This window comes from Engraulis encrasicolus, chromosome 3, assembly GCF_034702125.1.
Source record: "Engraulis encrasicolus isolate BLACKSEA-1 chromosome 3, IST_EnEncr_1.0, whole genome shotgun sequence".
NCBI lineage: Eukaryota > Metazoa > Chordata > Actinopteri > Clupeiformes > Engraulidae > Engraulis > Engraulis encrasicolus.
Window position 1 is genome coordinate 48,353,488 of NC_085859.1, and position 12,774 is coordinate 48,366,261.

The following is a 12,774-nucleotide window of genomic DNA, read 5'->3' on the forward strand; positions in this document are numbered from 1 at the left end:
TTATGTGTATTTATGTAAGCTACGTACTAGACACCTGAATTTCCCCGTGGGGATCAATAACGTTACTCTACTCTACTGTATGCCTTTCTTGGCATAAAAAAACCCATCAAAGATGCTGAGGAAGTAGTTATTTTGTAAATGATAACATTCATCCCACGCAAGGATGTTGGTTGTGCTGTGCTGCAATGCACGGAAGTGACCATTAGGCTCATCAAGAAAGGGGGAGGTAGGTAGCTGCTCTGATATCAAGGAGTGTCCGCCCGGCTACGCCAAAAGGCATTATGCAAAACGGAGTACAGGCCTTCAGGTAAAAAGGATCCTTCCTGCTTCCCTGAGATAAAGGATTCTTCTCAGAAAGGATCCTTTATACGGACACCGTTTGACCGGTTCTCCACCATAATTGAGTTTGACGGCTATGCAGTGAACTCCTGAAGGGCCAAGGGTGGGGGTGTCCTGGGCAACCTTTCATAGGCCCCTTCACCCCCACACGTACGCATGCACTCTCAAAAAGTTCCTCTTTGATGCGCACCCAGTTAAGAATGAAGAAACCTGAACAGACTAATCATGTCCATTGCAAAAATGAGCAAGAAATGAAGAAACATCTCGTGAAGAGTCAGAGAGAGACAATCTATAGGGTGCCCTCTCGATCAAAAGAGGAGAATCCAACATCTCTTAAAAGATTAGCAGCCTTGAGGAGGACAGTTGAGTCCGAGTAGTAGAGAGCCGCACAAAGGCAGTCAGATACGTGCGGACAATCATAAAGACAGGGACCGGTCATTTGCACAGGTATTATGCTCCATTACACGCACTGACAAAACCTGAACAAAGGGGAGCGGTGATGCAATGTGGCAGAGTGGACAGGCGATGGTGAGGGGAGCTAAGCGTCCACAGAGGAGTATTAGGGGCTGGAGGACTGGTCTGAGGAGGGTCACGAGCAGGGTGAGACTGGGGTCAAAAACCAGCACGGGCATTTTAAGCTTACACAGGCCCATTACACACATCTACAGTCCAAACTGAATATGTACCAATGGGCCGACCCTTCTAAAATAATGGGCCGATCAAATTACCCAAGCGCATCGGCCGCTGAGGACAGTCGGCCCACCGGGAAAATGCCCTGTGTGCCAGACTACCAGTCCAGCCCTGGTAACGAGGTGGTGGAGAGAGCTACAGCAAGAGGAGGCCACTTTTAATAAGGCTTCACACATCACCAACCAAGCAACCCTGATGACAGGCACCAATCAAGAAGCCCTCGCTCTCGCTCTCTCACACACACACACACACACACACACATGCACTAGCTAACGTACGTACACAGAGTCTTGATATAAGTCATCAACTTATAAACTGACATCTGAAAAAAAAAAAACAAGTTGTGAGTGAACTTAATCAGCGAAATCATAGTAAGAACGCCATTTCTTAATTTTTTTAGCATTTCTTAATTTTTTGCAAGTTGTAGGTAAAAGCTCGCACATCCAAAGTCTGACCTGGGAGCAGGACGAATAAATAGCCAGGTAACAAGAGAGAATAAAACCTGCTGCAACCACAATGTTATGCTCCCAGTTATTTATTTTTTTCCCTTGACGTGTCGGGTAGAAACCCTTCTTTTTGCACACACAAACAAACAAGACACACACATAAGCAGGCAGCACAAAGCCAGATTAACATGTGGTACATGTTGGTACATGGGAGGGAGGGATGGATGAATGTGGAGTGGGGCGGCGGTGAGGGGGCCAGAGGTCGAAGGGCCATGTTGCTATGTTAACAGTAGTGTGACCCCAGTAATGGTGTGTGACATGGCAGTGACACTGAAAACATAACATCATAGACTCAGGACACAGCAGGGAAGCAGCATCACTTACAGCCCACTGTCCTCCGGGCTAAGGGAACAGACGTGCCCATTGTGGCTCAAAGAGTCATCATTACCTCCACGGTTACCCCTGCTTCACTCCCTCCCTCACTCCCTCCCTCCCTCTCTCTCTCCCTCCCTCCCTCCCTCCACCCTCCCGCCAATAGCCTACATCTGATCCCTCCCCATCACCAATTACTGTACACTATACAGGAAACCACTCACACAAAGGAAACTCAACCTTGGGGTTGGGGCAAATAGCTCGAGTCCCACACACAATATAAGTAAAGCATTCATACAGCCAATGAGGACCACGGTGCAATTTCTGGCAAAATTATAGGGAGGAAAGAATTAGAGAGAGGGGACAAAAAAAATGTTGAGACTTGTCATGTTGGTGAGGGTGGGGTGAAGGGTCGAGGGGTGGAGAAGCGGTTAGAAGTTCATGGGGAGGACACAGGGGAGCCTGTGGGGTGCGGAGCTAGCTTGGGGCAGGGGGGGTGGGGGGTTTGAAAGGTGAGCTCACTGGATGAACATGGCAGCACCCGGAGTGGGAGTGGAAGTGGGAGTGGGAGTGGGGCGCTCTGGACAGGCCAGCTGGGGAGGGGAGGGGAGCAGTGCTTGGCCTCCATGTCACAGCCAGGCATGGGAACAAGTTCACTGAGCATGTGTGGGCTTCAGACTAATCAGATGGCACTGATCACATGAGATGAATCATCGATGTTCCAGTGACACTACTAGCATGACAGAGGGAAGGATGCAAACCGTTCCAGACTTGTTTTCTGTGCATGTGGGGGTTCATGAGAGAGAGAGAGAGAGAGAGAGAGAGAGAGAGAGAGAGAGAGAGAGAGAGAGAGAGAGAGAGAGAGAGAGAGAGAGAGAGAGAGAGAACGCTGGAAGGTCAACCCAGTATTTTCAAACTATTGGCTGGACAGGAGACGTCATGCAGAGTCCCTTCTTTCGATCAGGTTCGTTCTGGTCTCCCACTTCTCTCTCTCTCCCCCTCTCTGTTCAGCCATAGCGGGAGGGACAGCTCTCCCCTCTTCACCCTCAATGCCCAAGTAAAAACATTACCTCAGACTTGGAGAGTGATGCGGATCAGTTGGGCGGATGAGCCTGCCAAGGTCTGAGGTGGAGGAATTTTTAATTAAGCCATCCCACAGCAGGGGTGGGGGGTGGAGGGGAGGGCATGCTCCTCAGCTCCACAACAAGGCCCTGCTCTGTCTCTGGACCCTAGTACTCATACACCTCGGCGCCGGAGCAAACTGTTTAGCTCATCACAGAGACGGGTAAACCGGTATCACAGCGCGAGAGATAACATGCCGATAGGATAATCTCCCAAAATAACTCTCCCTATGGGCGGACGGACTACGGTATCTCTCCTCGGGCTCAGCTTTGCTCAAATAGACAGACGCCAGGCTCCGATGACCCCCCTACAATAACATCAACAACAAACAAGATGGCCATGCAATTTTTATGGGCTCATTACATTGTCTCAAAAATCAAGAAAAGGCCTGCAATTACAGTTTATTATGTACCGGAGTCATGGTGTTTGTGGTTATCGTATAATATATCACATTCTTTGCTAATGTCCATCGTAAATGTCATACTGTTTTGACATGCAGACACACAAAATTGTGTAAACATATTAACAAACTAACAATTTAAGACTTGCAATGTAATCTTGTTACAAATATTTGTTGACAGTTCATGCATATTACAGCAATCTCATCCATGAAATGCAAGATCATCTGGCGTCTTGTCAGTGCAAGGCCTTCATGTGGTGTGCAACCTACAGATGTGTAGAGGCACACCCTCCTTCAGCATAAATAGACACAAGCCACTCAAGCATACCACCCCTCCACCACATCTGGATTACATGGTATACCATTCCAGTCTTAAATTGAACTCTGACAGCTATGGCTTATGGCATCTTTCCTCCTTGCTCTTGAAAGCATCAGATGTGCTGTACTCCTCGTGAACTTTAGAAACTTCACCTTCAAGGCTCTTGTGGATGGATGCTTTTCTATTTCTTGGTTAGTTATCAGACTTTCCTTGGAAATGCCAACTACAGAAAAAAAAAATGAAATACCAACTCTTCTTGAAACCCAACATAATAGCACACCACAAAACATTTTTTTGCATTTATGACAGATCATTTCACAGACAGAAGTGTACGAGAACAAAGTCCACCACCCTCATCACAACAGGCTTGTTTGACTACACAAAGCATGCTGATCTTAGAAAAAGATAACTTGGAGAGCTGTGGCCGCAAATAGTTTCCCTTTCCACTCGTATGTCAAGCACCTCATAGGAGACAGGAGAGGTGCTGACATTTCCTGGTGGGCACAAATTAACTCGTCTGTTCTCTGTTCCGAGGAGAAGCGGGCGGCTGAAGACAGCCCTTCAAGCGGTGCATCCACACGGAAACAGGTTACCAAGGTGAAGCCTGCCCTGTTCTTCAAAACAGAAATATGAGACGGCCCCTGAATTACGACCCAGGCATTGCTGGCAGATGCAGGAGTTAAGCTGACGTGCACGCACGCACATACACGCGCACACACAAACGTGCGCGCACACACACACACACGGACAACTGCAGCATAGACCTGCACACCTCTGCAGCAGAGTTCCCTGGCGTTAATGTTACACTGACCCTATAAGCTTTTCTGACCCTCAAAAATAACAAGTAACACAGCCAGCCATGTTGAAATGAACACTGGCAGCTGCATAAAGCCCATGGGGAAGCGATAAGAATCAGAGCAGCTCGTTTGTGGGGGCCGAAACAGAGGCACAAGCAAAGGAAGTATTTGGCCTGATAACGATCAAAGGGTGCTGGGAACGCCAAGTCAGAGTCTTTTAATAGGCAAATGTGCATCAAGGTTGCCAACAAAAAAGAAGAGGAAAACGCTTTTTCTAGTCCTGTTCTGTACCTTGCCTTTACATGCTATGGGGGCCTATATGCTTTGGCTCGGGGCCAGAGCACATCTCCACCTGCCTCATATTCATAAGACATGTATGCAAACGTCCCCACACATCTCAGAGATGCGTGCCAAGACAAGACCTTAACTAAACAGGAGTGCAGGGGAAAAAAGCCAGACCAAGAGCGGCGCTGGTAAAGTCACTGCTGCCTGACAGTAAACAAGGAAAGCCGTAACCACAGCAGGAAGCAATTTAGCCACTCTAATTAAGAGGGGAGTGTGACAGTGTGGTGAAAAGCTCTTCTCCTACTGAGGGGACAGTGGTGAGTGGGGTGGGGGTGGGGGGTGGTGGGGGGCAGTCAAGTAGAGGCCCGTCACTTCATAGACTCTGTCAAACATCATACATGACATATTAGAAAAGGAGGAGCCATTCAAAGTATATATATTATACCAGATATATTTGTATACTGTAGATCATCCTTGTACACATATCATTTGATCTCTATGATGACCTCAAATTACATCATGCCTTTACACTGAATTTACACTTAATATTTATCAAGATCAAGAACCAACAACCACAAAACAAAAACATCTACAGCAGTCAATCTGACAAAAACTGTTACAACAAGGGTGAAAAAAAGAGATGTCAAAAGAAAAAGTAAACATCAATTTGTGGTGTAAGTACAACACTAGCCCATGATATTACATAGCAGTTACACCATTTACTCAATTATACCAAATGAGATAGATTGCCTACAGTACTGTGTTGTTACTGAAAAACATTAAAAAGCTAAAAAGGGCCAACCACAAACTTGATCCAACCAGTGCATAGTTAGCTGATTATACATAGGTCTACTGGTTACTCAGATGAGTTGCCCGAGTTGGAAGGAAACTGTTTTGTTTTAGGTTTTTTTACTTTTACTTTTGACACCTCTGAAAAACACGTCATACACTTTCCAGGCATGTTACAATCACAGCACATTACATTACATGCAATAGTAATTTACATCATATGATAAAGAACGAAAACACTAAAGTGTAAAAGATACACCATGGTAGCATACGACCTTTGGCAACAGCTGCAGGCAGCCAGGCAGGGTTGAGTGGGGAGTTGGTGGCTACGCTGACTAGAGGTTGGAAGTGGAATGGGGGGCGCCTCATTCTCCATCCTCCTACAGCTCATTTTCCTTCAGCTACACAACACACGGTTTATGATGGAGAGGGAAAATGAGTGGGGCGTCCATGAAACAAAAGAGGGTGAGAAAGTGGCCTCCATTCCCTCCAAACCCCTATTGGTTTGTGGGGGGAGTGAGACCAAGTCAAGAGATTAGAGAGAGGCTATGGCTGGCTCAGGGTGCGAGAGCCTAAAAGGAGTAACAGCACAATAAATCTAGCTGGGACTTTTTGTTTGCATTTACTCTTCGCAGGATCTTCATATTACACACAGGACAACGCAAACACATAAAATTAAATGAGCCAGACAGTTTCTCAGGAGGTAAAGGAGTTGACCAGCGACTACACAAGAGGACCACTGACACCTTCCATAATGCTCCAAAGTCTAGGGCTGCAAGATTATGAGAAAAATCAATAGCACGATTATTTCAGTCAATATTGATGTCACAATTTTCTTTGACGATGTTTCTTTTAAAGAAAATAATTGTGCTGAACAAATCACAATCTTCCCTCCCTTCAACAGTGGTGTTCTGCACGAGTTTTGGGTAGCAAGTCTGCTCTGTGCTCGCAATGGCTCAAGTGGAGGGGAATTTATTGCGCTTACCGTAACCTACCTTTTGGCAGTATAGACAAATGACAAAAATGTTGTTTCAAATCGACATTATGAACTTTGATAGTTTGACAGCAATATTGAGATCACAATATAAATGTGATATATTGCACAGCCCTACCCAAGTCCTCCAGCCCTTAGCATGATGCATCATTGTACACACTACACAGTATGTAGTATGTAAAATATACTCATCCTATGGATACACAAAGGCAAGGCTACTTCTTAACTGACTACATCCAGGGATGACTTCAGCACTCTCTACGTTAATCTAATTCTTTAAAAAAGAATAATATTAGAGCATCATTGTCAAAACCAGCTTTCCTTCATACATATCCGACAGGCAACATTTCAGGTAGCATTATTTTCCCCAAGCAAAATGTTTGTTTGATGACTAGGATCTAGACAATATGAAAAAACCCATGTGACCAAAACAGTAGAAGTTTGTAGTAGCAACAATGGATTGACTCAAGGTGTTCTCACCTGTTACAGACCATTTTCCATGCACACCCACCTACACACACACACACACACACACACACACACACACACACACACACACACACACACACACACACACACACACACACACACACACACACACACACACACACACACACACACACACACACACACACACACACACACACACACACACACACACGTAACAAAAAGCAGAAACTCCAGTGGTCGAGAGGAGACCGTCAAAGAATCAGGCCAGTAAAAACCCACCATCAGACATTTGCTGCCGCAAAGACTACAGAGAGCCACACCAAAGCACAACACAACAGCGACACACCAGCTCTGTGTTGTCACACTCAGAGGGGGAACCTGATCGGGGCCCAGTGTGGACTGGGACACACTAGCCTGGGAAACGTGAGCAGGCTCGGGGGCCAGGGGGCCAGTGGGCCAGGCCCTCCGCAAAGCACTTGGCTGACTGAAGCAGAGCCGCGTTGTTTGTGCAAAGGCCACACCTCAGAGAGGCGAGACGAGAGACAGAGAGAAAGAGAGAAAAAGAGAGAGAGAGAGAGAGAGACAGACAGACGGAGACGGAGAAAGAGACAGAGACAGACAAGAAGGGCTTAGTCAGAAACTGTGTGTGTGCGTGAGTGAGAGAGAGAGAGACAGAGACAGGTATTGAGATGTGTTAATTTGACTGCAGAGAGAGGGAGAAAGTGTAGGTGTATGGAATTCACTTTCTGAAGCATATTAATCCACGTTCATGTCATGCACCATAAAGACCTGTTTGGTCCTGCATAAACGATGAAAAACTGGAATGTAAGGTGAATACGCGTTAAGGTTGCCAAGCCTTTCCATGATCGAATTTTTACAGACTGACTTAGTGAAAGGTTAAAAAAGAAAAGAAGAAAAAAAACACAACAAGGATGGATTGTAAGTTGGTCTTCTGCAATGTGAGGGGCTGACTGACAAAAGACCCTTCCGGTCTCTGCCTTGGGCCATTCCTTCCAAGGCAATGTGTCACGAGGGCCGATGGGGAAGCACTCCACATGAGAACAGGCCTCGTCAAGCAGACCACTCCAGCCTTTCCCAGGAGGCACCTTTTCATGCTGGAACTGAAGAGCGCTGAAGGTTCTGTGGTGCTCACAGCTCATCTGATTAGCCTGGGCCTTGAGTCCCACAAGGGCTGTTAGCAGGGAAGCTGACGGAGGGACGACAAAGGGGTTACTTGTCCCGGGCCCAGGGAGACAGAGGGCCCAGAAATGGGTCTTCAGTACATTGTTTGTATCGGATTTGGGGCCCTTTCGGATGGATTTGTCCTAAGCCCAGCCAAAACGATCAGCGGCCCTGGCTGTCAGAATACCACACACGCACAGGAAACGCACGCACACACACACACATACAACACAGCTGTTCAACAGTGAAGCATTTCTCCTTCAGAGAAATTCACTATTAAAAGCTCCTTGGCTTCGTCTCTGCTCTTCTTGTCCCGCACTTCTACGTTCCCACTCCACCACTCAGCGATGAATAAATTAGGAGCTGGAATATGAAGGGGATACGTAGCCTGACAAAGAGGGAAGTCAGAAAGGCGACACACACACACACACACACACACACACACACACACACACACACACACACACACACACGCCTCAGGCTGTTTGTTCATGTTTGCACAGGAGAGCAGAGATCCATCAGCCATTGCTGGAAAACACACACACACACAGACATGACAATGGCAAAAGTTGGCCACACCTATAAAATGTGACATAAATACAGACACAATTCTCAATTATTCATGTCATGAAAACATTTTACAACTGATGTAAACATTGTACACTATTGTGCACTACTGCCATGCCATGAGGTCCCAGCAGAAACACATGATCAGCTGGTATTTTTCCATAAACAGCACGAGTGGTCCTGCAGCACCCTTGCATGACACTGGTCAATTATGGTGACCCAACACCGACACCCAACACCACACAAGATGCATTGCAGCGCCGCAGCAGAGGTTAAGGCATTGTGAAAAGGAATGAGGCAGCCTAGGCACTAAAACCTGGCCTTGAAAGAGTTAATCTCCATCGTGGCCAAAAAAAAAGAATGGCACGTGATTAAACTTTCAAAAGTGGGGTCTGCAGAAGAAAAAGAGCTTAACATGGAGATATGGAAGAACAAGAAAGCCTCTGTGATGGGTCCTAGCCGCACATTGGCAGATTCAGAGTGGGTGTTTTCTTCTGCACGAGGGTAATCCCAGCTGCAAAATGAGAAGGCTTCACTTATTCAACCTCGGCATCCGTCCCATCTTCAAGTTTAAACATGTGCCACCTACTCAGGTCCAAAGCCGCAGAACATGCCCTGTCAAAAGTAAGTAGGTCACAGAACACAAAAAAACGATGGTAGTCATAACACATAAAACATAGACATGAAACACGGCTACACGCTGGAATTACTGTGAAAGTGGTAATGATGAAAACAACTTGCGGTTCTTCCTTTTTGTAACGTCGTTATGAGGGGTTTTGGAACACGAAAAAGGTTTGGGTGCTGTGCTTCCCATAAAACCTATATTGTCCATTTTAAAAATCCACACACACCTATCTTGATACAAGAAAACGTAAATATGGGAAGTGTAGAGGGAGTTTAAATATGTGCACCGTGCCCACTTGTGGTGCATGTGTACATGCCTGTGTGCAGGACACAGAGTATGGTCTTATTTCAGCAGATGCCACTGACAGCAATTCCTCTCATTTAAGTACGACAACTTAGACTTCAAAGGCAGCTGGGCCAACAGCCTTTATCAGGCAAACAAAGAGGGGTGTCCCCTTGAGCCCCTCCACATACAATAGGCAGAGGAGCAGGGTGGGCTGAGCCTGACGTCACCCCAACCAGGGGACAAGGGGTCAGGCCACCGCTGCTGCGGCTCTAACGTGGTCACCTCCAGGCTCAGCTGAAGGACAAAGACTGGTGAGACGCAGCACACATGGATAGCATTGGGACCAAGCCGACAGGCTGCTATACAGAACATACTCATGGAGTTTGGTGCACTCAATTGTCTTGAGCTCTCTTGCCAAACTGTTCAAGCACTTTGGGCGACATCATTTTTATGAAATGTGCCATGCTAGTAAAGATTATCATCATCATCATCATCATCATCATCATTTTTCTCATGTTTTTTTTCCCCTAGTGACTCAAGTTAACTTTACATCACTAAATGTTACATGGGAACACAGAGTCTTCAGGGGAAAAACAGATGGAAGATTCTTCTTCTCGGCTGACATTTTGGAATGAAGCCAGGTTCCTGTGCCTAAGCCTCCAAAACAGTGCAAATTACTACATGATTGGACAATGAAAGTAGACAAAAAAAGGGAACACGATAGTGAACTAAACGCCCGGATTAAAATTGTCACTTCCACACCTCCTTTTCCTGGAGAGCAGCCCAATAACGCCTGGAGTACGCTTTGCATTTCACATGCAAACCCTGTTCTGGTTGCTATACCCAAAACTTCCCAAAGCAGCAACAATGAAGATACCCCCCATCCCCACCCCAAATAACTGTTGCTCTGAAAAGAAATGTCCAATCTGCACATGACATTAATTTTCCATGTAAAATATTATGTTAGAAGACCTATGGGCCAGTGACTATGTGAAGATGGTGTATGCAGGTATTATTTGGTGATACCGTTCCATGAAAAAAGGAGAGTTCCAGTTTTGCAGTAGGGTCTACACAGCTTGGGAAACTCGAGTCAGACTGATGAGTGAAGGGGCACTGCTGAGAGGCAGCAGGAGCTATTTGAACTCGGGGCTTTGGCCCTGGTCACAAATTCTCGGTCAGGCCAATTTTCCAGGAAAGTCATATCTGATCTACCGGTTAATGTGGAAGGCAATTACCCATATGGTATTTTTTTTCAGTGAGACATTTTTTTGGATACTGGATTGTAGGGCTGCACGATTATGGAAAAAATCATAATCACGATTATTTTGGTCAAAATCATAATCACGATTATTAATCACGATTATTGATTTTTGCTGATTTTTTTGAAAATTATAACAAGATGAAATATAACCAAGAATGAATTGTAATAATTATGTAAAGGCAATAGCATGAAACTTAAGTGGACAGATTTCAGGCCAGAAACACCAGCCTGTCAGTATGTTCTGGGTTCAAGGACGCTCTCAAAAGTAGGTCACTATTGCCACGATTAAATCACGATTAAAATCATGAGTTCGATTTCACTATGTTATCACGATTTTGATTATTTTTCGATTAATTGTGCAGCCCTACTGGATTGTCCTGAATACTTTTGATCCAGAATGACTTTGATCGAAGACTGAGTACATCAGCTCCACCATCAACCATTTCCTGGAGAAGGATATTAAATTGCATTTCGTTGTGGTGAGAAATTAATATCTGAAACCAATGTACAATATTATGTACCACCATGGCTCAATAACTTGCCTCCATCTCCATCATTAGTAGACTACTGCAAGCAGCGATTTACCCAGATGTTTTAAAGATCACGCCAGCCAGGGCTTTTATCTTTCAAATAATTGCTTCCGGATAATTCTGTAAACACTCCACAATGGCACTGGCCTGCATCCCAGTGAGGCCTGCGGGCCTGTAGCTTACAGCTGCTACCACTTCCCCTCACCACATCCAGACTCCTGTACTCTTTCCACACTCACTTAACATCCCACTCTACAGCACTTTTTGTGGAAAATCAGAAGTCATTAAATCAGCAGGGAGTAAACCGGTTGTTGTTGATCAAAGCATTGGCCTTCTATAGCCGTAAGGTAGTAACGTAAAAGACACTAATAATAATGGGTGATAATGCCACTCCATCATTAGTGCTTTTCTACACCCAGACGTCGCCAAAAGGGACACACACACACACACACACACACACACACACACACACACACACACACACACACACACACACACACACACACACACACACACACACACACACACACACACACACACACACACACACACGCACACACACGCACACACACGCACACACACACACGCACACACACACACGCACACAACAACTGGCCAGCCAGTCTTCAACAGGCATATCAACACCAAACTAAAAAACACCACCAAAAGGCTCTTCCTATGCTAAGTGCTACATATGCATCAGTCACAGTTTGAATGCGTTTCATGACATGACTGCTTGTAACCCAAACTAATTTGAATAGCTGTGTCATTTCCATCTTCCATTTTACGAAACACTACAGGGTAAGCTCCAAAGTTCCGGCATCTCCCCAAACTAAGGCCTTCCTAATATTTTAAAACTGTTGGTTCCCTTTGTTCGGCATGGCCCTCTCCTGTTATCCTCTTGCCACATAGGATAGGTCCAACTCCAAATCCCCCCCGGCATGAAAACATTTGCCCACATTTGCCTCAGTGCTCCGGGGAGGATTACTGGGGGTTGTGGGGATGACCAGGGGGCAGGGTCCCATTCCCAAACACTTCTAACCAAGCAGCAAAGTGGAAGTAATTTCCTAAAGGCAAACAGGGGAGGGAGTCGAGTCATAGTTTTACTGCCTGGGAGCGGGTACAAAAGTATGAGATTTGAGAGGAGAAAGGAAGGAAAACAGAAAGAAAAAAAGAAAGGGAAGAAAAAAGAAAGGAAGAAAAGGCAACTTAGGGAGAGATGGAGGAGGCAGTGGTGGTGGAGGTGCCATGTTCTTCCAGAGGAAAGCGGGCTTTGATCACACAGCATAATGTGGCTTCTCAGCTAGGTGCAAATTGCAAG

At 45.9% G+C, this 12,774-nt stretch overlaps 1 protein-coding gene across 2 annotated transcripts in view; it reads right to left on the reverse strand.

Annotated features, from left to right (window-relative positions):
* Window positions 1-12,774, reverse strand: part of kank1a (KN motif and ankyrin repeat domains 1a) — a 71,438-nt gene that overhangs the window by 56,331 nt on the left and 2,333 nt on the right. The window lies entirely within an intron of this gene.